The following is a 25,103-nucleotide window of genomic DNA, read 5'->3' on the forward strand; positions in this document are numbered from 1 at the left end:
GTAAAAAACATTTCAAACAATACAACAAAACTAAATCAAAAATAAAATAGAGATGTATGTACAGAAAAAATGCTATCAGACAATTATTATTAGATATAGTCTTACTAATAAAATGCTTATAAATTTTTCTCAAGAATCACATTCATATGCAACGTAAATGTTTTGATTTATTTTTTTGACCACAATTTTTGAAATGTTGATTGACCCATAGGTGGATATCACCGTCTATGTAAATCGACATAAAATCATACTTTGACTGTCTGTTGCCTAGGGTGTAGGAGGGATTTTGACGAATGTCAACTTTCGATTGAAATCAGTCTCTTCACTCGTTTCATCACAGGGCGCATGAAGCTTTAGCTCGAAGCAATCGTTTTCATATGATTAAATATAAAAAGTTTTTCAACTGAAAGTAAGGAGCAACCTTAAAAATTAAAACGATCAGAAATTATTACATATATGAGGGGGTAATTATCAATACCTCGTTCTTTGCGCTAAGGTTCAAATTGTGTTCCTATTCTTTAAGAAAAACCCCTAAATCACAAAGGCCGTTTAATTAGAATAAATAGCTCTTTTGAAAGTACTAAAAAGACTTTATCGTAAAGAGTGAAGTATTGTAGAGGAGGCGAACCCCCTCATATACATAATATTTTCTGTTTGTTTTAATTTTAATGTTGCTCCTTACTTTCAGTTGAGAAAACTGTTTTTTTTTTAAATTTAATTTCTGATCGTTTTTTTAAATAATTCTGGGGAATATGGCGCCCCCTTCATGGAAAATTCCCTTCCCCCATGAAAAATTCCTCCATGGAAAGATCCTCCCACGTAACCTTCTCCCCTTCATCCCCACCAGAACCCCCCCCCCCTGAAAACGTCTGTATATTTCCCAATAACCAATACTATATTTAAACAATTAGCAAAGTTCACAACTTGCAGCCCTTCTCCCGGGGACTATGGGGTATTAAGTCATCCTCAAAGACATAGCTATCAGATTTTTTGACTATGCTGAACAAAATAGCTATCTCAAAATTTTGATTGGGCGACTTTGGGAAAAAATGAGCGTGGGAGGGGGCCTATTTGACCTCCAATTTTTTGGTCACTTAAAAAGGGCACGGGAACTTTTAATTTTTGTTTTAATGATCCCTCTCGCGATTTTCTAGGACCACTGTGTCGATACGAACTCCCCTGGGAACAAAAAACACACGCATCCGTGATTTTTCTTATTTTTGCAAATATGAGCTTGAAACCTCTACAGTAGATCATCTGATACGCTGAATCTGATGGTGTAATTTTCATCAAGATTCTATCACCTTTAGTGGGTGTTTCCCCCCTTTTATCGAAAATAAGGCAAATATTCTCAGGCCCGTAACTTTTGAGGGTTAAGTTTAAACTTGATTAAATTTACATATTTGAAATCAGAATAAAAATTCCAATTCTTTTGATGTATCTACTGGCATCATTTTTTAGAATTTCCACAGTTCGTTACCACAAACTGTTTGGTCTGAAGTTGTTGGGAGATCATACATTATTCTTAAAAGGGTCATTTTTGTTCAGACTCCCTTTTTGACAAAACCTGCATAATTTTTTATTGAGTTTCACACACTTTCTTAAAAATCAAGGGAATTCTAATACTTTTGCTGGAATTCTAAGTTTAGCTCGCTCGCTACCCGTAATATATATCCCGAAAAAGATGCAGGCTAAGTTTAAAAGTCCCGAGTCCTTCATGGATACTCGAAGTGATAATATTTTAAGTGGGCATGCTTTGGAAATAAATTCAGGGAATCCCCCTGCTCCAGCAGTCTCTTGACTACTTACTTTACTGCCAACGAGCATGTCCAAGAAGGATATATAATAAAGTGTCCTTATCAAATTTCTAGCACTTCATCATAAAACAAAATTGTAAACGTAATGGGCAAATTGAACAATTTAGGGATCCAAGCCATTGCATGCAGTGGCTAAACACAGAAGGAGTTAGTAGCAAATACACCAAAAAACAGTGAACCATGAAATATCTTTTTTATTAGTGAAGCCACACCTGTTTGCTTACGTTATCTAAAGCAAAACCAATGAGGTTGGTAGAGGAATGTTTCGATCCCACAGGTCATCAAGATGAGATTTTGCAACCCTATGGTTGAATTTTTGTCATTCAGTCTAAGCTCTAAGGTTGTCATATTTGAAAAATGAATGATAAAGGTCTTTACAAGGAGATATAACAAAAACGCTAGAACAAAAACCCTAAGTTTGCATTTTTATGGTTTTTTCACGTTTTTGACAATTATCTCTAGTCCCCTTTAATACTGCTACTACTACTAACAACGCGTCGCAGCACAAAGCCACCTAAAGCCAACACAACTACGCACGCTCCTACTCCATCCCAATCTATTCAAAACCTCCCTTTTACACCCTACACGGAAGTTCCCATTTCCTTTAAATCTTTCATTGGGACATCCTTCCACCCCAACTGTGGAGGACCTGCTTTCTGTTTTGCCCGAGACGGTTGGCCAAAATTGGAAAGTCTTTGGCAATCTGTCACCCTTCATCTTATCAAAAATGATGGAATCCTGACTTTATAGTATACAGCAAGTGGCTATATGCTGTGCTGGATAAAGGGTGGGCCCAATCGGGCCCAGCGTTTGAAGGGGCCCCGCGCTGCCATCAAAATGAACAGTTGATTTTCGAAATTGTAAAATGTTGTTAACAATTCCAGTAAGCGTTGCTTCTGGAGAGAGATCATTTTCCAGGCTAAAACCAATAAAAAAAACTACCTTATATCAACAATAATTGGGATGGACTAAATAGTTAAGTAATTATGTTGATTAAAAGTGAAGACACAAGGAAAATAAGATTTTAGAACCGTCTTAGAAGCATTTGCAGAACAAAAACTTTGAAATATCTACATTCACGTGCCAATGTTCGCTAATGTAAATTTCAAAAGGCATTTTAATAATATCTAGGGGACACAAACGTAAATTAAGGTAATCACAAAATGAGTACAACAGAAAATACATTTTTGTATTATACCGATGTATGTTTATGCCTATTTTTAGATGAATTTATGCTTGCTACTTGTGTTTACATATTTAGGTGAATCTATACGTGTTACAAGTCTTCAGAACAGAAAGAAGCATCTTTCATACCAAAAGATTCTAAAATGCTACATTATGCTACACACGGATTTGGTTCACAGAACTAATTACAGTTTCCATTTTATGTGTCCATTTTATGCATATATTTCCATTTACTACAGAGTATTAGGTGACACGTGTAAGCCTTTTGTTTTCAGGCATGTCAATTTTTGAAGACTGTCAAACCCCCTCTCTCAGGCTTAGGTAGAATGATTGGCATGCACGGGCGCCTATAAGGGGGGCGGGGGGGGGGGGGGTGCTGGAGCCCCCATCCCTCCGGCTGAATAACGCTGCCTTATATTTGTATTGATTTAAAACACTTTTTCCAAAAAATAAGTTTTTCAAAAAGAAGTTAAGAGCTCCATCAAGCCAAAAATGGGCAGAAATAAAGTCAAATAATCTTCCAAGTGTAAAACTACCACAAATCACTCCCAAAAAATGCATAAAACTCGAAACAAACAGAAATTACAATAAATAGCCGATTCAAACCCAAAACGGGCAAAAATTAGCATTACTAGGGCTGATGCCTTATCAAGATTGAATTAAAAAAAAAAAAGTTTTTTTTTAACTTAAAGTAAGGAGCAACATTAAAAGTTAAAACAAACAGAAATTATTCCGTATATGAAGGGGGCTGCTCCCTCCTCAACTCTTTGCTCTTTACTCTGAAGCTTTTTATTGTTTAAAAAAAAGATGCGAAACAGAGTCAAACTTTACCGTAAAGAGCGAGGGGTTGAGGAGAGGGCAGCCCCTTTCATATACGGAATAATTTCTGTTCGTTTTAACTTTTAATGTCGCTTCTTACTTTCAATTAAAAAAAACTTGTTTTTTTTATTTAATTTCTGAACGTTTTTGAGTTAATGCAGCTTTTAGTTCGGCTCACCGTACGTGAATAATTAAAACAAAATTTGCATATTAATTTTTATTTTAAATTCCACATTTTTGCATATAGGAGCTTGAAACTTCTATAGTAGGGTTTTCTGATACGTTGAATCTGATGGTGTGATTTTCATTAAGGTTCTATGACTTTTAGGGGGTGTTTTTCCCTTTTTTTGAAAACAATGGAAATTTTATCAGACGCTTAAATTCTGATAGGTAAGACTAAACTTGATGAAACTTATATATTTGAAATCAGCATAAAAATATAATTCTTTCGATGTATGTATTGGTATCAAAATTCTGTTTTTTATAGTTTCGATTACCATTGAACCGGGTCGCTCCTTGAACATAACTTAGGCTTTACTGAAAAAATAGAAAAAAAATGACCGTGGATTGCCAGTTTAATATACCTATACAGATATTTATTCCTTAAAGTCTTAATTTTTTGTATTCATTTAAGTAAAAAAAGTGAAAAACTTGAACGTATTTTGTTTTCAGTAAAGCGCAAATTATGTTCTGGTCTTGAGACGGCATGGGGGTCATCAGCCCTACTATTGTTATTTTTAGCTCGTTTCGAATTTGACTCGGCTACTTATTCTAATTTCTCTTCGTTTTGAGTTTCATTTATTTATTAATAGTGACTTGTGGTAGTTTTACTTTTGAACGATTACTTTACTTCATTTCTGCCCATTTTTGGCTTAATTGAGCTCTTTATTTTTCTTTAAAAAACTTGTTTTGTGATTTTTTTTTTTTAAATTAATTTATGTTCGTTTTGTATTGACATAGTCATTTTCAAGAAGAAAAAAAAGTATATATTTTCGGTTTTTTTTTCTTTAAGAAACCTTTTGTTTGGCTTGCTATTTTTGTGTTGGGAGACACTTTTTCAACAATTTTTTTTCCTGACACAAATAGTATTTTTTAAATTAATTTTATACCTCCTCAAGTTACCTGAAAAATAAAACTTAATTATCATTCCCAAAGATTCTATCTATGCTCTTTGACAACCTGGATACAATTGCACTCTATTTATTTATTTAAACTGTAAGAGCAGAAGTAGTAATAGTACTAGCCCTGAAAGCTTCAACTTAATACCCCCAGTTGATCTTGTTATATTACTGAAATGTCTTATTGGCAACCGCAAATGCATGTGCCAATTGCATAATTGTGGGGGTTGACATTCCCAATATCCCTAAAGACATAGTTGCTGGACTGTTCTACTATGCTGAACAAAATAGTTGTCTCAAAATTTTGACTGGATGTGTTTGGGAAATAAATCAGCTTGAGAAAGGACACTAGAACTTTTAATCTTGAATGGAATTAGCTCCTTTGAATGTTTCGATGATATTTCTAGCTATTATAGAGAGGTGCTGCCTATGGTATTTGATTATATGCCTTTTTGAAAACCTGCATGCACACAGATTTTTCATTTAATTGGAACTCCCCCTAAACGCTTCCTAAAAGTTTCACCTTAATACTCGTAGCGTCATTAGTTACAGTAACTGTCGTGGTAGTATTAAAAGTATACACATAGTGCCTTCCGGCTAGTTCAAAATCCCCCACAACTTACTCTTAAAAGTCTAACTTAATAATATACGTTGTTCTTGAGATATTGCTTTGTCACCTTTTTGAAAGTCCACATGCTCATAGTTTGTTTTGATTTAGTTCAACCTCCGCCTAAACATTTCTTATATTTGATTACTGAAGACATTGTTATATTCTCTTTGGACTACTGATTACAAAATGACTATCTCACAATTTCGATCGATTGTGTTTGGGGACAGGAGAGTATGAGTGAGAGGGATGGGCTATTTTCTCTCCATCACGCTTGAATCTTAAAATGGAACTAGAACTATACATTTTCAATCAAATGAGCCTCGTCTAAAGTTCAAAAGACCACCCTTTCATAAAAACCTTACAAGCCCCCGAGGTATTAGTCCCTTTTTTCCCCTTGGGACCCTTTTTTTCAGATATTTAAACTTCAGCTGAAATTCTCCGTGTACTTTGTAGTCTAGCTCTGGAGAGTTAGGAGCCTGATGATTTTTAAGACATAGGTTTTTCAGCAAACTTTGCTGTACAATGCGACTAAGGTTCTTGATCATTGTTGAAGCAGTTGGTTTTCAAACAGTTCATGGTAACGAACTGTAAATATGGAGCGACCCGGCTCAATGGTAACCGAAACTCTAAAAAACGAAATTTTGATACCAATAGATACATCAATAGAATCAGATTTTAATTTTGATTTCGAATATATAAGTTTCATCAAGTTTAATCTTACCCATCAAAAGTTACGCGCCTGAGAAAATTTGGCTGATTTTCAAGAAAAGAGGGAAAGACCCCCTAAAAGGTATAGAACCTTAATAAAAATCACACCATCATATTCAGCGTATCAGAGAACCCTACTGTAGAGGTTTCAAGCTCCTATCTACAAAAATGTGAAATTTTCCATTTTTTGCCAGAAGAAAGATCACGGATGCGTGTTTTTTTTTTTTTTTTTTTTTTTTTTTTTTCCCCAGGGGTAATCGTATTGACCGAAAGGTCCTAGAATATCGTAGGAGGGCTCATTGGAACGGAAATCAAAAGTTCTAGTGCCCTTTTTAAGTGATCGAAAAAATCGAGGGCAACTAGGCCCCCTCCCACGCTCATTTTTTTCTCAAAGTCATCCGATCAAAATTTTGAGATAGCCAGTTTGTTCAGTATAGTTGACAATCTAATAAATATGTCTTTTAGGATGACTTAATTCCCCACAGTTCCCAGGGGAAGGGCTGCAAGTTATGAACTTTGCCCATTGCTTACATATTTTATTGGTTATTGGGAAGTATACAGATAATTTCATGAAGGATTTTTTTCTGGGGGGGGGGGGCTGGAGGAGGGGATAACTCGGGAGAGTCTTTCCGTGGAGGAGGTTTCTTTGGGGTAAAGGACATTTTTATGAAGGGGGCGCTGGATTTCCAAGCATTATTTAATAAACGATCAGGTTCAGGTTGGTTCAGGTTCATACATTTTTATTAACAAAAAAACAACTCAATGTGACAACAAGTCTCACTTAAGCAATAAGATGCTTTAAAGAGCGACCGGTTGGATATCATGCATGCCAATTCAACACACCAAATAAAATGAAAAAAGGGGATAATAATAATAATAACTGAAAATAATGATAAATATGTAATGTCACAAAATATAAAAAAATAAAAATAAAATATCTACAAAAAAAAAGCCTTCTCTCGAACCTTTAACACTACCAAATAACTGAAAAGAAATGATTTTTAATACGGGTTTTAAGTTGCGGCACACTCTCAGCTTGACGAACAGAATCTGGGAACGAATTCCAAACTGACAGGCCCATGTGTCTGGTCACTTGACTCGCTGTCGTTGTGTTCCGTGGCTCAGATGCAAGACTATCCGCACTCCTAGTCAAATAATCGTGATGAAACGAATTAGGCTTAAAAATATTCATAAAAAAATCCGGTGCAATACCATTCAGACACTGAAATACAAATACTCCAATTTGATAATCCCTTATTTCACCAACCTTTAAAATTTTAATCTTTCTAAAAAGTGATTCAGTGCTATCAATACCACGATCATACCTTCCAATCAACCTTATAGCCTTATTCTGCAGAACTTGAACTCTTCTAAAATTGCAACTAAAATTACTCGCCCAAATCAAACAACCATAATTTATATAAGGTGCTATTAATGAAAAATACAATAAAAGCAGAATTTTCAAAGGTAAAAAATTTTGAAAACGGTTCAGAACTCCAAGGCCTCGCGCCAGCTTGCATGCTATGATGTCGCAGTGTTTTCTCCAACTCAAGTTTCGATCCAGGATGAATCCCAGATATCTGATCTCTTCGACTTGTGAGAGCGGTAGGCCATTGTAAATAATGACACCAGGGAGAGTGGGAGCGGAACCAGTCCTCGTAAACATCATAAAATTAGTTTTTGATGCATTGACACTAAGTAGGCTAGCACAAACAAATTCATGTAGGCCATCAAGCGCCTTATTCGCCTTGAACAAGAGCTCTTGCAGCGACTTTGCTGCAATCACTAAAGCCGTGTCGTCAGCAAACGAAGTAACTGAAGCTCCGAGAATGTAGAATCTCATTGTGTTTACGAATATCAGGTACAGGAGAGGACCAAGAACTGATCCCTGTGGAACACCACACTTTATGGGAAACGGCTGAGAAGATTTATTACTCAAAGTCACTCGTAGCTTCCTTTCACTTAAATACGATTCAAACCAATTTAAAACACTACCCTTTATGCCTAAATAATACAGCCTTTCCAATAATATCTTAAAATCAACAGTGTCGAAAGCCTTTATAAAATCAATAAAAACGCCCATGCACTGCTCGCAATTCTCAAGTGCTGAGTTAATATTTTCCAGAAGATGCTGGACTGCCTGCGTCGTCGAATGTCCTTTCCGGAAGCCTAATTGACCATCGTGTAAAACACCAATTTTCATCAGATACCCGTAAAGCCGGTGATGAACAATCTTTTCATAATTTTTTGAATAAATCGGGAGAATTGATATTGGTCTCCAATTAGATATGTCAGTTTTGACTCAACCTTTGTGCAACGGTACAACTTTAGCTATTTTAAGCGCACTCGGGAACATCCCCTTTTCCATAGAAATATTGATAAGGTATACGAGGACAGGAAGTAAATAAACCAGAACCGACTTGAGCGTTCTAAGGCTCATTCCATAAGCTCGTGCACAGTTTGTCTTAATCGTGCTAAAAATCTTGCGTACCTCCTCTTCAGTACAAGGCTGGAGATTAATTTTGATGCTTCTTCCTCACTCATCCACAAAATTGCTTGATTCGAAAACATGGGAGTTCCTTGCTTCTTCTTAAATCTTGCAGCCAATTTCAGAGAAATATTGTCCAAATGCGTTGCAGATATCCTCAGTTTCTTCCAAGGTCCTATTATTTAGCACAGTTTTTGGCTCCGATGGCTTCATAGGACCTTTACTTTCTTCAAATACATTTGTAAAATATGCCTTCTTATTTTTCCTTCTTAGGGCATTTGCCCTATTCCTTAGATCTTTATACATCACATGGAGCTCATTATTCTGCGGATGATTCAGATGCTCCTCACACGCCTGATTGCTCATTTTAAACAGATTAAGCAGCTCGTCATCACACCATGGTTTTCTCGGTTTATTCTTTCTGGGGTTTGTTTCTTTAAGCGGACACGTGCTATCATAAATATTCGATACTATTTGGTTAAACTTTTCAAATGCTTCCGACGGATGATCTTCATTCAGTACTGCTTCCCAGTTAATAACACTAATTTGTTCTTAAAATTTTTTCAGATTAACTGGCTTCAGTTCACGCATTGGTATTTTATTTTTTCTTTTATTGTTCTTCCCTTCAGATTTCAAATACAATAAAACCGGAAATTGGTTAGAGGCTGGGCTTATAACAACAGAGCAGAACACGTTATTTAGTCTCTCCGAAGACACAAACTCGTTATCCATTAGTGTTTCCGAATGATCCGTGATTCTCGTTGGAATGCTCACGGTCGTCTATAAATCATTTGACATCATCAGGCTCAAAAAATCCAAATTTGGTCCACGCATATTTAACAAATCAAAACTAAAGTCCCCCATACATATAAAATCTTGACTAGATCTATTTACCTTTCCAGCAAGACATTCAAATCCTTCAGCAAACTCTTCAAATGATGCACTAGGTGGCTTATATACAACAGTAAAAATACAAGTTCGATTTTCAAACTGAATTTCTATACTAAAGGTTTCTATCTTACCCTCCTTCCAAATCCTTTCTAATTTTCCAATTCAAATCCTGTCGGACAATGAAAGCCAGGCCTCCACGTCCCATTGAAGATCGACTTCGAGCAATCAGTTCGTAACCTGGAAATTTAAAGGACGAGAGAAGGGTATCATGACCCAAAAATGTTTCACATAATGCCATTATATTTAAATTATTAGATCGGGAAATAAAATAAAAAATCTCATGGTAAGAAGTGGTTGGCCGAAAAGAACAATCTTCGGCAATCTGTCATCCTTCATTCTCACAACGTGCCCTAGCCACCTCAACCTTTATTTCATTATAGCCCTAGAGAGCGGTATTGAACCACATTTTCGTACAGCCTATTGTTTGAAATATGGTCAGTCAGCTAGGCACCCAGAACAATCCTTAGGCAATTTCTGTGGGAAACATCTAGCAAATCTTCATCCGCTTTTCGGAGCGTCCATGATTTCAGAGCCATATTTGACAACTGTCATCACTGTAGCTTCTAATATTCTAATCTTGGTTTGCAGACTTGTCTTCCTATTCTTCTAAACTTTTTTTAACTGTGAAAAAACATCCTGAGCTTTGGCTCTTCTACTTTTATCATCTTCAATGATCCCACCTTCTTTAATAATAATGATACCAAGGTAAGTGGAGCTGCCCACTTGATCAATCTTTTCGTTACCAAACGTCACCTTTTCATCTTCACTTATTCCTAGTCTTAGTGACTTAGTCTTCTTAACATTAATTTTCAAACCTATTCTAGCACCCTGAACTCGCAAAACCTCAGCCAAAACTCGCAAATGTTCATTCATTTTGCTGAAACTTTCATCTAGGATGCTTAAATCGTCAGCATAACCTAGGTCAAGGAAACTTTTTCCTCCCCATTTGATTCTGTGGTCTCCCATTGCCTTTCCTGTGCTCCTTAAGACAAAATACATCGAAATGATCCATATAAAGGGGTGTAGAACACAGCCCTGCCTAACTCCTGATCATAGGCAGCGCCATAGCACTGCCTAAGTAAAGAACGATGTGGGCACAAAGTATTATTTATTTTTTCTTCTCCATCCCCGGGCACTTCGTATCGAAGGAGTTGTCGTAGAAACTTCTAAAAGGGCTCGTTCGATTGCAAATTGGAGTGGCTAGTGCCCTTTTTAATAGTTGAAAGTGATCGGAGGGCAACTAGCCCCCCCCCCCTATACCCATCATTCCCCCAAACACATCCAATCAAAATTTTGAGATAGCCATTTTGTTCAGCGCATTTGATTTCCAGATAGAAAATATCTTTTTGAGGAGGACACTCCCCCACAACCCTCGGGCCAAGGGCTTTAAGTTATGCCGGGAGGGCATATAAGAACGATGTTGGGACAATGTATCATTTATTATTTTTTTTCCTTTAGATCAGCGCACTTCATATGGAAGGGGTCGTCGTAGAAACCTCAAAAGGAGCTCATTCGATTGGAAATCGAGAGTTCTAGTGCCCTTTTTAATCGTCGAAAATGATTGGAGGGCAACTCGCCCCCCCCCCCCACACCCATCATTCCCCCAAACACATCCAATCAAAATTTTGAGATAGCCATTTTGTTCAGCGTAGTTGATTTACAGATAGAAAATATGTTTTTGAGGAAGACACTTCCCCACAACCCTCGGGGCAAGGGTTTTAAGTTACGCCCTGAGGGCATATAAGGTTTATATAGAAGGCGTTGTCATAGAACTTCAAAACAGAGTCATTCGATTGGAAATTCAAAGGGCTAGTGCCCTTTTTAATAGTCGAAAGTGATTAGAGGGCACTAGCCCCCCCACGCCCATCTGTCCCCCAAACACATCCAATCAAAATATTGTGGTAGCCATTTTGTTCAGCGTAGTTGATTTCGCGATAGAAAATACGTTTTTTTGGAGAACAGTCCCCCACAACCTTCAGGGCAATCGTTTTAAATTTTGCCCTCGTGGCATACAATGTTCTTATTGACGAAGTTATCTCAGAAACTTCGAAACAGGCTCATTCAAGTGGAAATTCAAAGGACTAGTGCCCTTTTTAATATTCAAAAGTGATTGGAGGGCAACTAGCCCCCCCCACGCCCATCATTTCCCCAAACACATCCAATCAAAATTTTGAGATAGCCATGTTGCTCAGCGTAGTTGATTTCCAGATTGAAAATGTATTTTTGAGTAGGACACTCCCCCACAACCCTCAGGGCAAGGGTCTTAAGTTATGCCCTGGGGGTATATAAGGTTTTTATAGAAGGTGTTGTCATAGAAATTTCGAAAAAGGTTCATTCGATTGGAAATTCAGAGGGCTATTGCCCTTTTTATTAGTCGAAAGTGATTGGAGGGGAACTAGCCCCCCCCCGTCCATCATTCCCCCAAACACATCCCGTCAAAATTTTGAGATAGCCATTTTGTTTAGCATAGTTGATTTCCAGATAGAAAATATTTGTGTTTGAGGAGGGTACTCCCCCACAGCCCTCAAAGCAAGGGTTTTAAGTTATGCCCTGGGGGCATATAAGGTTTTTATAGAAGGCATTGTCTTAGAAACTTCAAAAAAAACTCATTAGATTGGAACTTCAAAGGGCTAGTGCCCATTTTATTAGTCAAAAATGATTGGATGGCAACTAGCCCCCTCCCCCCACGCCCATCATTCCTCCAAACACATCCAATAAAGATTTTGAGATAGCCATCTTGTTCAGCGTAGTTGATTTCCAGACAAAAAATATGTTTTTGAGGAGGATACTCACCCACAACCTCCAGGGTAAGGGTTATAAGTTATGCCCTGGGGGCATATAAGGTTTTTATTGAAATCTTTGACGTAGAAAGTTGAAAAAAGGCTCATTCGATTTGAAATTCAAAGGGCTAGTACCCTTTTTAATGGACGAAAGTGATTAGTGATATTTTTTGTTGTTGTTGTTGTTTAGACCAGGGCACTTCGTATCGAAGGAGTTGTCGTGGGAACTTCGAAAAGGGCTTATTCGATTGAAAATAGAAAGGGCTGATGCCGTTTTAATAGTCGAAAGTGATTGGAGGGCAACTAATTCCCCTTCCATTCTCAACCTCCCACGCCCACACTCCCATTTGCCCATTATGTTTAAAAACTAAATGTTGCCTTAAGATTAAATTAAATGCACTGTGATAATGCTAATTCCCAATAAGGCATCTCAAGAGTATCCCAAGAACGACTGAGGGTATTATGTTCAAATTTTCGGGGTTAATTCTGTTCTTAAAATTTAACCAAATCAAAGTGGCATAAGTGTATCCAAGCTATCAAGGAAAGTAAACAGATGTTTTTACGAATGGTATCAAGTTTTCCATTTCAGGTCAACTAGAGGAGGTATGAAACCAAATTAAACAGTACTATTTGTGTCCAGATTTTTAAAATCGTGTATCTTAATAAAGATTGTTGAAAATTCTTCTCCAGCATACAAATAGCAGGTCAACCTATAAAGTATTAAAAAACGAAGATATTTAAAGCATTTATTTCTTTTTCCCTGAAAAGACTATGTCAATATAAAACGAACAAAAATTAATTAAAAATAACTTTTTCCACAAAATAAGTGTTTTTCAAAGAAAAGTAAAGAACTGCATTGAACGAAAAATTAGCAAAAATTTAGCATGTATATTAAACATTTATGTTTTTACTTTTATACTTTTACGAAAAGTAAATGTTTATACTTTTACTTTTATTACTTTTACGAAAAAATATAAATGTTTTTACTTTTATAACTTTAATAAATCAAATAATATTAACATTTTGATTACTAAATATCAGTATATGTATATTAAACAGACAATGCACATTCATTTGTATTTTTTCAGTAAAGTGCAAATTTTGTTCATACCTTGGGAAGGCATAGGGGTTTTGCGCCCAACTTATGTTAATTTCTGCTCGTTTTGAGTTTGACTCCGTTATTTATTGTAATTTCTGTTCGGTTTGGGTTTCATTTATTTATCGATGCTAATTTGAGGTAGTTTAACGCTTGGTAGATTATTTGATTTTATTTTTGCTAATTTTTTGTTCAATGTAGTTCTTTGCTTTTCTTTGAAAAAACGTATTTTGTGGAAAAAGTTTTTTTAATCAGCTTCAATTCGTTTTATTTTGATATAGTCTTTTCAAGGAAAAAGAAAATAATACTTTAAATATTATCGTTTTTTAAGACTTTATGGTTTGGCCTGCTATTTGTGTGCTGGAGAAAAATTTTTCAACAATTTTTAACAAAATACACGCTTTTAAAAATCTGGACACAACTAGTACTGTTTAATTTAGTTTCATACCTCCTCTAGTTGACCTGAAATGGGAAACTTGATACCATTCGCAAAAAAATCTGTTTACTTTCTTTGATAGCTTGGATACACTTGCGATATTTTGATTTGGTTAAATTTTAAGAGCAGAATTAGCGCCAAATGTTTGAACATAAAACCCTCAGTCGTTCTTGGGATACTTTTGAGATGCCTTATGGGGAATTAGCATTATCACAGTGCATTTTGATTAAATCCTGAGACATCATTTAGTTTTTAAATATAATGGGCAAATGGGAGTATGGGCAAGGGAGGGTGGGAGTGGAAGGGAGATTAGCTGCCCTCCAATCACTTTCAACTATTAAAAAGGGCATCAGCCCTTTCTATTTTCAATCGAATCAGCCCTTTACGAAGTTCCCACGACAACTCCTTCGATACGAAATGCCCTGGTCTCAACAACAACAACAACAAAAAATATCACTAATCACTTTCGTCTATTAAAAAGGGTACTAGCCCTTTGAATTTCAAATCGAATGAGCCTATTTTCAAGTTTCTACGACAAAGATTTCAATAAAAACCTTATATGCCCCCAGGGCATAACTTATAACCCTTGCCCTGGGGGGTGTGGGGGAGTATCCTCCTCAAAAACATATTTTCTGTCTGGAAATGAACTACACTGAACAAGATGTCTATCTCAAAATCTTTATTGGATGTGTTTGGAGGAATGATGGGCGTGGGTGGGGGGGGGGGCTAGTTGCCATCCAATCATTTTCGACTATTAAAAAGGGCACTAGCCCTTTGAAGTTCCAATCAAATGAGTTTTTTTTTAAGTTTCTAAGACAACGCCTTCTATAAAAACCTTATATGCCCCCAGGGCATAACTTAAAACCCTTGCTTTGAGGGCTGTGGGGGAGTACCCTCCTCAAACACAAATATTTTCTATCTGGAAATCAACTACGCTAAACAAAATGGCTATCTCAAAATTTTGATTGGATGTGTTTGGGGGAATGATGGGCGGGGGGGGGGGGCTAGTTGCCCTCCAATCACTTTTGACTATTAAAAAGGGCAATAGACCTCTGAATTTCCAATCGAATGAACCTTTTTCGAAATTTCTACAACAACGCCTTCTATAAAAACCTTATATACATAACTTAAGACCATTGCCCTGAGGGTTGTGGGGGAGTGTCCTACTCAAAAATATATTTTCTATCTGGAAATCAACTACGTTGAACAAAATGGCTATCTCAAACTTTTGATTGGATGTGTTTGGGGGAATGATGGGCGTGTGGGGGGGGCTAGTTGCCCTCCAATCACTTTCGAATATTAAAAAGGGCACTAGCAGTTTGAATTTCCAATTGAATGAGCCTTTTTTGAAGTTTCTACGACAACGCCTTCTATAAAAACGTTATATGCCCCCAGGGCATAAGTTAAAGCCCTTGCCCTGAGGGTTGTGGGGGAGTATCCTCCTCAAAAACATACTTTCTATCTGAAAATCAACTACGCTGAACAAAAATGCTATCTCAAAATTTTGATTGGATGTTTTTGGGGGAATGATGGGCGTGGAGGGGGTTGGGGCTTGTTGCCCTCTAATCACTTTCGATTATTAAAAAGGGCACTAGCCCTTTGAATTTCCAGTCGATTGAGCCCCTTTTGAAGCTTCTACGACAACGCCTTCTATAAAAACCTTATATGCCCCCAGGACATAACTTAAAACCCTTGCCCTGAGGGTTGTGGAGGAGTGTCCTCCTCAAAAACATATTTTCTATCTGGAAGTCAACTAAGCTGAACAAAATGGCTATCTCAAAATTTTGATTGGATGTGTTTGTGGGAATGGTGAGGGGGGCTAGTTGCCCTCCAATCTCTTTCGACTATCAAAAAGGGCACTAGCCCTTTGAATTTCCAATCGAATGAGCCTGTTTTGAAATTTCTACGATAACACCTTTAATAAAAACCTTATATACCCCCAGGGTATAACTTAAAATCCTTGCCCTGAGGGTTGTGGGGGAGTGTCCTCCTCATAAACATATTTTTTATCTGGAAATGAACTACGCTGAACAAAATGGCTATCTATAAATTTTGATTGGATATGTTTGGGGGACAGATGGGCGTGGGGGGGGCTAGTTGCCCTCTAATCACTTTCGACTATTAAAAAGGGCACTAGCCCTTTGAATTTCCAATCGAATGACTCTGTTTTGAAGTTTTACGACAACGCCTTCTATAAAAACCTTATATGCCCCGAGGGCGTAACTTAAAACCCTTGCCCTTAGGGTTGTGGGGGAGTGTCCTCCTCAAAAACATATTTTCTATTTGGAAATCAACAACGCTGAAAGAAATGTCTATCTCAAAATTTTGATTGGATATGTATTGGGGAATGATGGGCGTGGGGGGGGGGGCTAGTTGCCCTCCAATCACTTTCGACTATTAAAAAGGGCGCTAGAACTCTTGATTTCCAATCGAATCAGCCCCTTTTGAGGTTTCTACGACGACCCCTTCCATATGAAGTGCCCTGCTCTAAAGGAAAAAATAATAAATGATACATTGTCCCAACATCGTTCTTATATGCCCTCTCGGCATAACTTAAAGCCCTTGGCCTGAAGGTTGTGGGGGAGTGTCCTCCTCAAAAAGATATTTTCTATCTAGAAATCAAATGCGCTGAACAAAATGGCTATCTCAAAATTTTGATTGGATGTGTTTGGGGGAATGATGGGTCTAGGGGGGGGCTAGTTGCCCTCCAATCACTTTCAACCATTGAAAAGGGCACTAGCCACTCCAATTTCCAATCGAATGAGCCCTTTTCGAAGTTTCTCCGACAACTCCTTCGATACGAAGTGCCCGGGTATGGAGAAGAAAAAATAAATAATACATTGTGCCCACATCGTTCTTTACTTAGGCATCGCTATGGCACTGCGTATGATCAGGAGTTAAGCAGGGCTGTGTTCTATACCCCTTTATATGGATAGTTTCGATGGATTTTGTCTTAAGGAGCACAGGAAAGGCAATGGGAGACCACGGAATCAAATGGGGAGAAAAAATCCCTGGATTTAGATTATGCTGACAATTTAAGAATCCTAGATGAAAGTGTGAGCAAAATGAATGTAGTTTTAGAGGTTTTGCGATTTCAGGGTGCTAGAATAGGTTTGAAAATTAATGTTAAGAAGACTAAGTCACTAAGGCTAGGAATAAGAGAAGATGAAAAGGTGACTTTGGGTAATGAAAAGATTGATAAGGTGGGCAGCTTCACTTACCTTGGTAGTATTATTAGTAAAGATGGTGGGAGCAGTGAAGATGTTAAAAGTAGAATAGCCAAAGCTCAGGATGTTTTTTCACAGTTAAAAAAAGTTTAGAAGAATAGTAAGACATGTCTTCAGACCAAGATTAGAATATTGGAAGCTACAGTGATGAGAATGGTCAAATATGGCTCTGAAGCATGGACGCTCCGAAAAACGGAGGAAGATTTGCTAAATGTTTTCCAGAGAAATTGCCTACGCATTGTTTTGGGTACCCGACTGACTGACCATATTTCAAACAATAGGCTATACGAAAATGTGGTTCAATACCGCTCTCTAGGGCTATAATTAAATAAAGGTTGAGGTGGCTAGGGCACGTTGTGAGGATGAAGGATGACAGATTGCCGAAGATTGTTCTTTTCGGCCAACCGTCTTGGGTTAAATGGAAAGCAGGTCGTCCTCGTCTGGGGTGGGAGGACGTCACAAAGAAAGATTTAAAGGAAATGGGAACTTCGTGAGCGGGTGTAAAAAGTGTAGGCTTTGAATAGATTGGGGTGGATGAGGAGCGTGTGTAGCCGTGTTGGCCTTAGGTGGCTTCGTGCTGCGGTGAGTTGTTAGTAGTAGTAGTAGTAGTAGTAGTACATTGAATATTTTAACATTACACCTTGTAGTAGTGTAGTGGATTAACCCGCGCCTGCTATACATCAGGTATGCGGTTCGATCCCGGCTGCTGCAAGGAACATAGACCATCTTTGTAAATTCCCGTTGACTAATTTTTTATTTATCATATTTCTCTAATACATTATTTAAGAATTCTTTTTTTCAATTTCTGTCAATTCATTTTTGTAAGTATTTCTAAAAGTAAGATTTTTAGTACTTTGGTCAAATGCCTTACTCATTCAATTTAAATAATATAAAAAAATCTTTCTCTATGGTCCTTTTCTACTGTCGTTGTCGTGTTTTACCAAATTGTCAATTGCTTTTAGGGGAAAACAATGCAATAGACTATTTTAAATTGTAAAGATTTTTTCTGGCCAAACATGTAAAAATGCGAAGCAACTTATCCTAGAATTCGCTAAATGGCTTTCTATTGTTTAGTTTGCTATATACTATATGATTCTCAGTGACATGTAATATAGTAGGAGAAGTGTTTAGCTTTTCTGAAATAATATTTAATATTAAATTAATATTAAATATTCAACAGTATTCAATTTTCTGAAATAATATTCTTAAATATTCAATGAAGAAATTGAGCTGTTGATAGTTGAACAAGCAAACAAACTAATAGTAAAAAACATTTAAAATTAACTTGATTTATGAATTATTATGCAAGAGCACCCAAATGCACCGGATCTCGCACTATTAACCTTTTTTTTGGGGGGGGGAGTATTGTCGTAAATCCCCTTGCCTTTGGATATTTATATCGTATTTAATGATATAATTAATTTACTGATATTAATATGCATATTTACTGATATGATTAAGTTTTTTATAGACTTAGATTTAAATTTTACCCCCTTAGTAAAGGGACTTAATATTGATTAGTTCGGTCTGTTTTTTACTTTTTTATTTACTTCCCAAGACTATTAGAAGAGTCTCTTTTTCCCACAATGTCGCCTGTCCTCCTGTCTCGCTTACAGGAATAGAAGGAAATTAAAGCTTTAGATGTTAACATCGAGGGAGCACCGGCACCCATTTCCCACCAATTCATGTGCATCTAAAAAGGTCACGTCTACCGTATAGTTCTGCCACGCTTGGCAAAGTTTCTGCCGTGCTAGGCACAATTCCGCCGTGTTTTGCAGTTCTCTCCACATTTGGCACACTTTCGCTATGCTTGGCATGTGTGACATGTGTGACTTGGTGTATGTGATTTCTGAGAGTGGCCCATTGTCTTATGAATCTAAGACAAGATTTTTTTGGTACTTGTGCATTATATCCAACAAACGAAAGAAGTCAAGTTTGGTTAATGCTAATAAAATAAAATAGGATGAATATATAATAGTTTAGAAACAAATTTGGGCTATATATTTGCATTAAATTATACATTATGGTGGTATTACATTATACATTATGCATTACATATACGTTAGGGGTGGGGGATAAAGCATAGCATATATTAAATACGTAACCGAGTATTTATTATTTATTTTCAAAGAGGCCGCTATTAAGAAATGGAATGCAGAGTAGTTTTCAATGCGTTTATGATATTTAAACTGTTTTTGGGGGGGGTTAGGGGGGAGGTACCTAGGTTAGGTTAGGTTACGTATTTAATATATGCTATGCTTTACCCAACAGTATTAGTATTTCCTTAGTATTTCCTTGTACAGTCTATAGCACTGTGTTGGATATAATGCACCAGTACCTTTTTTGAAAAAGAATGAAAAACCCAAAGCGCATTTAAATTATGTAACATACAGCTTTTTGATTTACCACGGTCATACCTATCAAAGAGTTCAAAGCCTCTGTAAACAAGTTACGAAACGGAAGGCGTGTTTATTTGTCATTGACATACTCTGCGTATATTTCCAATGTTTGACAAATTCATCGTAAAGTGGTCAACAATTCCGTGACACGGTATTTTGCTGATTAGATTACAGATGCATCTGAAACAAAGTAGCCTTTAAATATCACTTTTATTTAGTATACTAACGTGATGTCCTTTGCCTTACCTTTGACCAAAATGCTCTAATTAATTCCAAGACCCAGGAGATATTTCCTCTCAGCTATAGCCAAATCGGCAGTCACCCCCCAAGGAAGAAAGGCCAAATAGTCCCTATAATCACCCCGTTGCTATAATTCATGATTTATACTTGAACTATCACATAGCGTAATAGTGCTTTCACACTATGCCGTAAAACTGTTCACACTAGCACAATTTAATACCTTTAGTTACGTTATGCGATTCTGAGCAGCAAAGTTCTGTCAATAAATGTAAGCAGTGCTAAGTAGACTCGAGCTCCACTTAAAATTTCACGTTACGTTTATGTTACATTAAGGACAAGTTCAACATAGCAGGAGCAAAATAGAATTTCTGGATGAGCAGTTAATAAATTTTGAAAAGAAATTAAGAGACTTTTCCTAAAAAGCCATTCACGCTTGACCACAGCTTGATTATCCATCTCTCTTTTTAATTTTTTAATAGTTTGTTGGTGAGGATTGTGATAATCCTAGTGCAAAGAGACTTAAGTACGAAAGGCTATACTTAACGGAACGTAACTTAACCACTTAGTATGTAAAATTACGTACGTAGTGTAAGCCACTGGAGCATTTTTGAGCAATACAGACTAAGCTCAATCTACGACGAGACAAGCAAGAATTAAATTTTTTTTTTTTCATATTCTACTCTTAAGACAGTACCTTTTTTATCGGTAGTTTTGAACCGCGAGTAGCAGAAATCATTTTGGGATGAAAAAAAAATCATGCAATCTCTTGTACTATTCCTATCTATCTTTACATTAGCGTCGTCTGAGCATTGTATATAGTCCCCATTACCAATTGTATTACTAAACTTAATAAATTATTTTATTTCATGATGATCCACGAATTTCATATATTTCTTTAAATATATATATATATATATATATATATATATATATATATATATATATATATATATATATATATATATATATAGAACTTACAAAATCTTGACATTTTGTATGGGGGGGGGGGGGGTCTAGAGATCCCCAGATGTGTTCTCACATGCATCATTGATCATATAGTAGCAGAAAGGTGCCAATTGGGGGAGATAAGGGGCCAATCACTCCCTAGATTTTTGAAATATTTTTTGATATTTTCATTAAAAAAACACAGCTACCCAAGATTTTTAAAAATGTCTTTTCTTTGTGCCTTCATATAATAAATTGAACCCTCCCCCTCCGCTTCCCTCAATTTTTTTGAACTTGCGGCACCGAGTAGTGATAGACTAATTTAGTATAAATCAAAACACAACAAATCATTCAGCAGCAAATCAAAAGCTAAGCTTGCGAGAGCATACTACAAACAAATTAGGGATGAATCATGTACCGAATAAAACATAATTAAGCACATACAAACCGTTAAAATTCACGTGAATAACTTCATATGGAGAAGATCCAGGAAGAAGAAATCAAAAGCGAATTCGTCCTTCAAACGACCTTACCATAATCTAGTTAAAAACAGCTGAACCGGCTTCACAAGTAGCATTTATATCATGAAGCAAACCCAGGAAAAAACAACTCGTCCTTCAATCATTATCATGAGGATTTAAATCAGCATAAAAACTAGACCAGCCTCCATTGGGTTGAGGGAACTACGCAAAACAAAAAGACCCAACTTTTTCATAAAGGTGCCAACCCTTAAGCTTTAATTGTGCAACAAACAGCTAGAAGTTAAATCTTCAACATCGCCTGAAGCATCGGTATATAATACCCAATTCAGCCACCTCCTTCGAAGAGTCGAGTGTTAAGCTTCATCGCGAATGGAGAAAATCGTGCGTTTCTTTTAGCCGCAAGCCTAATAAAATCTAATTACCAGTGAATACTCAGTCGGTTCAAAATACACTTGCAGCACAGCTGCTCGACAAGGAGGATTAATACCCAAAACGGATAATCTTTACCCGTAAGTGTCTGCTTTGTTTCAGTACCTCTTCATTTCAAAAATTTTTGGTTTCCAAATCTTGTAAAATTTCAAACAGTTTCAATTGTTTAACATACTTATCGAGTTAGCTTCTTTTTGGTACTATCCGTTTTTGGGTAGACCATTTTTGGTATACCGAAAAATGTTATACCATTAAGTTCTTCATTCAATTCTCTACCCTAATAAAGTAATCGCTACTGTACCTATCGTGTCCCATTCCATACCCCCCCCCCCTAATGGGACCAGATATAGCTTAAATATTTTTCTAAGACCATCCTGGGTATTTAACATAATAAAATGGGGCTTGACCCTATGGAATTTTAAGCTATATGGTATAAATTAAAAATTATAATTTCTATAGGACCTGTGCCATGCCATCCTCAGTCTTCTTGAGTCTGATGGCACTGGCGGCCAGTGACTGGCCACGGTGCAAATTTAATCTCTTATATAAGATAGATTTCGTAACTTCTTAAATCTTGTAAATAAATCTTTTAAACAAGCTTTAATCTATTGAATAAAATATCTATAGTTACCTTTTAGTGCTATTAGTAGTTTTATGATGATGATTTCGTTAAAATTTGCTAAAATTATAATATTTAAAGCATACGCAGTTTTGATATTATATTTAATACATGCGCAATTGACTTAGAAATGAAAAGAATCAAATTAAGAACAGGGGAAAACCCTAATATGTGTAAGAAGAATTTTCCAAAAAGAGGTCAAGAGTGATAAATTTTTAGCCTGTGGGGACAGAGTGGATTGATCTCTACTTGAAAGAAAGGGGCCCATGAGTTTAATCCTAGGCGTTTCAGGGCTGTAGCAAGGACCTTTGTTGTTTAGAAGCATCGTTAATCCATGGACTTCACCTCTCATTTTAAAGACCTCCCGAAGTTTCCGAGTTTCGAGGCCTAATCCTTCCCCCCCCCCTGTTCAGTGGTTATTAGTAAGCAATCTTACCAAAATTTATGGAAGTGTAGAAACAAGTTTTCGGGAAGTACGGTAAAAACAGTTAACTATATTCTAAACTGTTAAGTACACATTGTTTTAGTTTTTTCAGGGGATAATAATAAAAAGTACTTATGCGTTATATCTTACCCACAAAGAAGTCAAGTTTGGTTAATGCTAATGAAATAAAATAAAATAGGATGAAAATATAATAGTTTAGAAACAAATTTGGGCTATATATTTGCACATTAGGGGGGGGGGGATAAAGCATAGCATATATTAAGTACGTAATCTAACCTAGGTACTTTTCCCCCCTAAACCCTAAAAAACAACAGTTTAAATATTGTAAATGGGTACTGGTGCATTATACCTAACACACAAAAGAAGTCAAGTTTGATTAATGCTAATTGAAATAAAATAAAATAGAATGAATATATAATAGTTTAGAAACAAATTTAGGCTATATATTTCATTAGGGGGGGGGGTAAAGCATAGCATATATTAAGTACGTAATCTAACCTAGGTACTTTTCCCCCTAAACCCCTGAAAAACAACAGTTTAAATATTGTAAATGGGTACTGGTGCATTATACCTAACACACAAAAGAAGTCAAGTTTGATTAATGATAATAAAATAAAATAAAATAAAATGAATGTATAATAGTTTAGAAACAAATTTAGGCTATATATTTCATTAGGGGGGTGGGGGGGGGTAAATCATAGCATATAATAAGTACGTAATCAAACCTAGGTACTTTTCCCCCCTAAACCCTGAAAAACAACAGTTTAAATATTGTAAATGTGTACTGGTGCATTAAACCTAAAACACAAAAGAAGTCAAGTTTGATTAATGCTAATGAAATAAAATAAAATAAAATGAATATATAATAGTTTAGAAACAAATTTAGGCTATATATTTCATTAGGGGGTGGGGGGGAGGTAAAGCAGAGCCGATATTAAGGACGGAATCTAACCGTGTTACTTGTCCCCCCTAAACCCTAAAAAACCACAGTTTAAATATTGTAAATGGGTACTGGTGCATTATACCTAACACACAAAAGAAGTCAAGTTTGATTAATGCTAATGAAATAAAATAAAATGAATGTATAATAGTTTAGAAACAAATTTAGGCTATATATTTCATTAGGGGGGTGGGGGGGGGTAAAGCAGAGAATAAATTAAGTAAGTAATATAACATTGTTAATTTACCCCCAAAAACCCTGAAAAACAACAGTTTAAATATTGTAAATGGGTACTGGTGCATTATACCTAACACACAAAAGAAGTCAAGTTTGATTAATGCTAATGAAATAAAATAGAATGAATATATAATAGTTTAGAAACAAATTTAGGCTATATATTTCATTAGGGGGTGGGGGGGATAAAGCATAGCATATATTAAGTACGTAATCTAACCTAGGTACTTTTCCCCCTAAACCCTGAAAAACAACAGTTTAAATATTGTAAATGGGTACTGGTGCATTATACCTAACACACAAAAGAAGTCAAGTTTGATTAATGCTAATGAAATAAAATAAAATAAAATGAATGTATAATAGTTTAGAAACAAATTTAGGCTATATATTTCATTAGGGGGGTGGGGGGGATAAAGCAGAGCATATATTAAGTACGTAATCTAACCTAGGTACCTTTCCCCCCTAAACCCTGAAAAACAACAGTTTAAATATTGTAAATGGGTACTGGTGCATTATACCTAACACACAAAAGAAGTCAAGTTTGATTAATGCTAATGAAATAAAATAGAATGAATATATAATAGTTTAGAAACAAATTTAGGCTATATATTTCATTAGGGGGGGGGGGGGTAAAGCATAGCATATATTAAGTAAGTAATCTAACCTAGGTATTTCCCCCCCCTAAACCCTGAAAAACAACAGTTTAAATATTGTAAATGGGTACTGGTGCATTATACCTAACACACAAAAGAAGTCAAGTTTGATTAATGCTAATGAAATAAAATAAAATAGAATGAATATATAATAGTTTAGAAACAAATTTAGGCTATATATTTCATTAGGGGGTGGGGGGGGTAAAGCAGAGCAGATATTAAGTACGTAAACTATCCTTGGTACTTGTCCCCCCTAAACCCTGAAAAACAACTGTTTAAATATTGTAAATGGGTACTGGTGCATTATACCTAACACACAAAAGAAGTCAAGTTTGATTAATGCTAATGAAATAAAATAAAATAAAATGAATATATAATAGTTTAGAAACAAATTTAGGCTATATGTTTCATTGGGGGGGTGGGGGGGGATAAAGCATAGCATATATTAAGTACGTAATCTAACCTAGGTACTTTTCCCCCTT

The 25,103-nt window shown here is 36.2% G+C and overlaps 1 protein-coding gene across 2 annotated transcripts in view; it reads left to right on the forward strand.

The window, feature by feature from the left end:
- The first annotated feature begins 21,660 nt into the window (after window positions 1-21,660).
- The window catches only part of LOC148954727 (uncharacterized), an 84,700-nt gene continuing 81,257 nt past the window's right edge, over window positions 21,661-25,103 (forward strand). For both annotated transcript variants that reach the window (XM_089086714.1, XM_089086715.1), the window contains exon 1: window positions 21,661-21,810. The gene's annotated coding sequence lies outside the window, so the exon portion shown is untranslated. The remainder of the gene's footprint in view (window positions 21,811-25,103) is intronic.

This window comes from Artemia sp. Qi Xiang Cuo, chromosome 3 (assembly GCF_049724085.1).
Source record: "Artemia sp. Qi Xiang Cuo chromosome 3, ASM4972408v1, whole genome shotgun sequence".
NCBI classification, from domain to species: Eukaryota; Metazoa; Arthropoda; class Branchiopoda; order Anostraca; family Artemiidae; genus Artemia; species Artemia sp. Qi Xiang Cuo.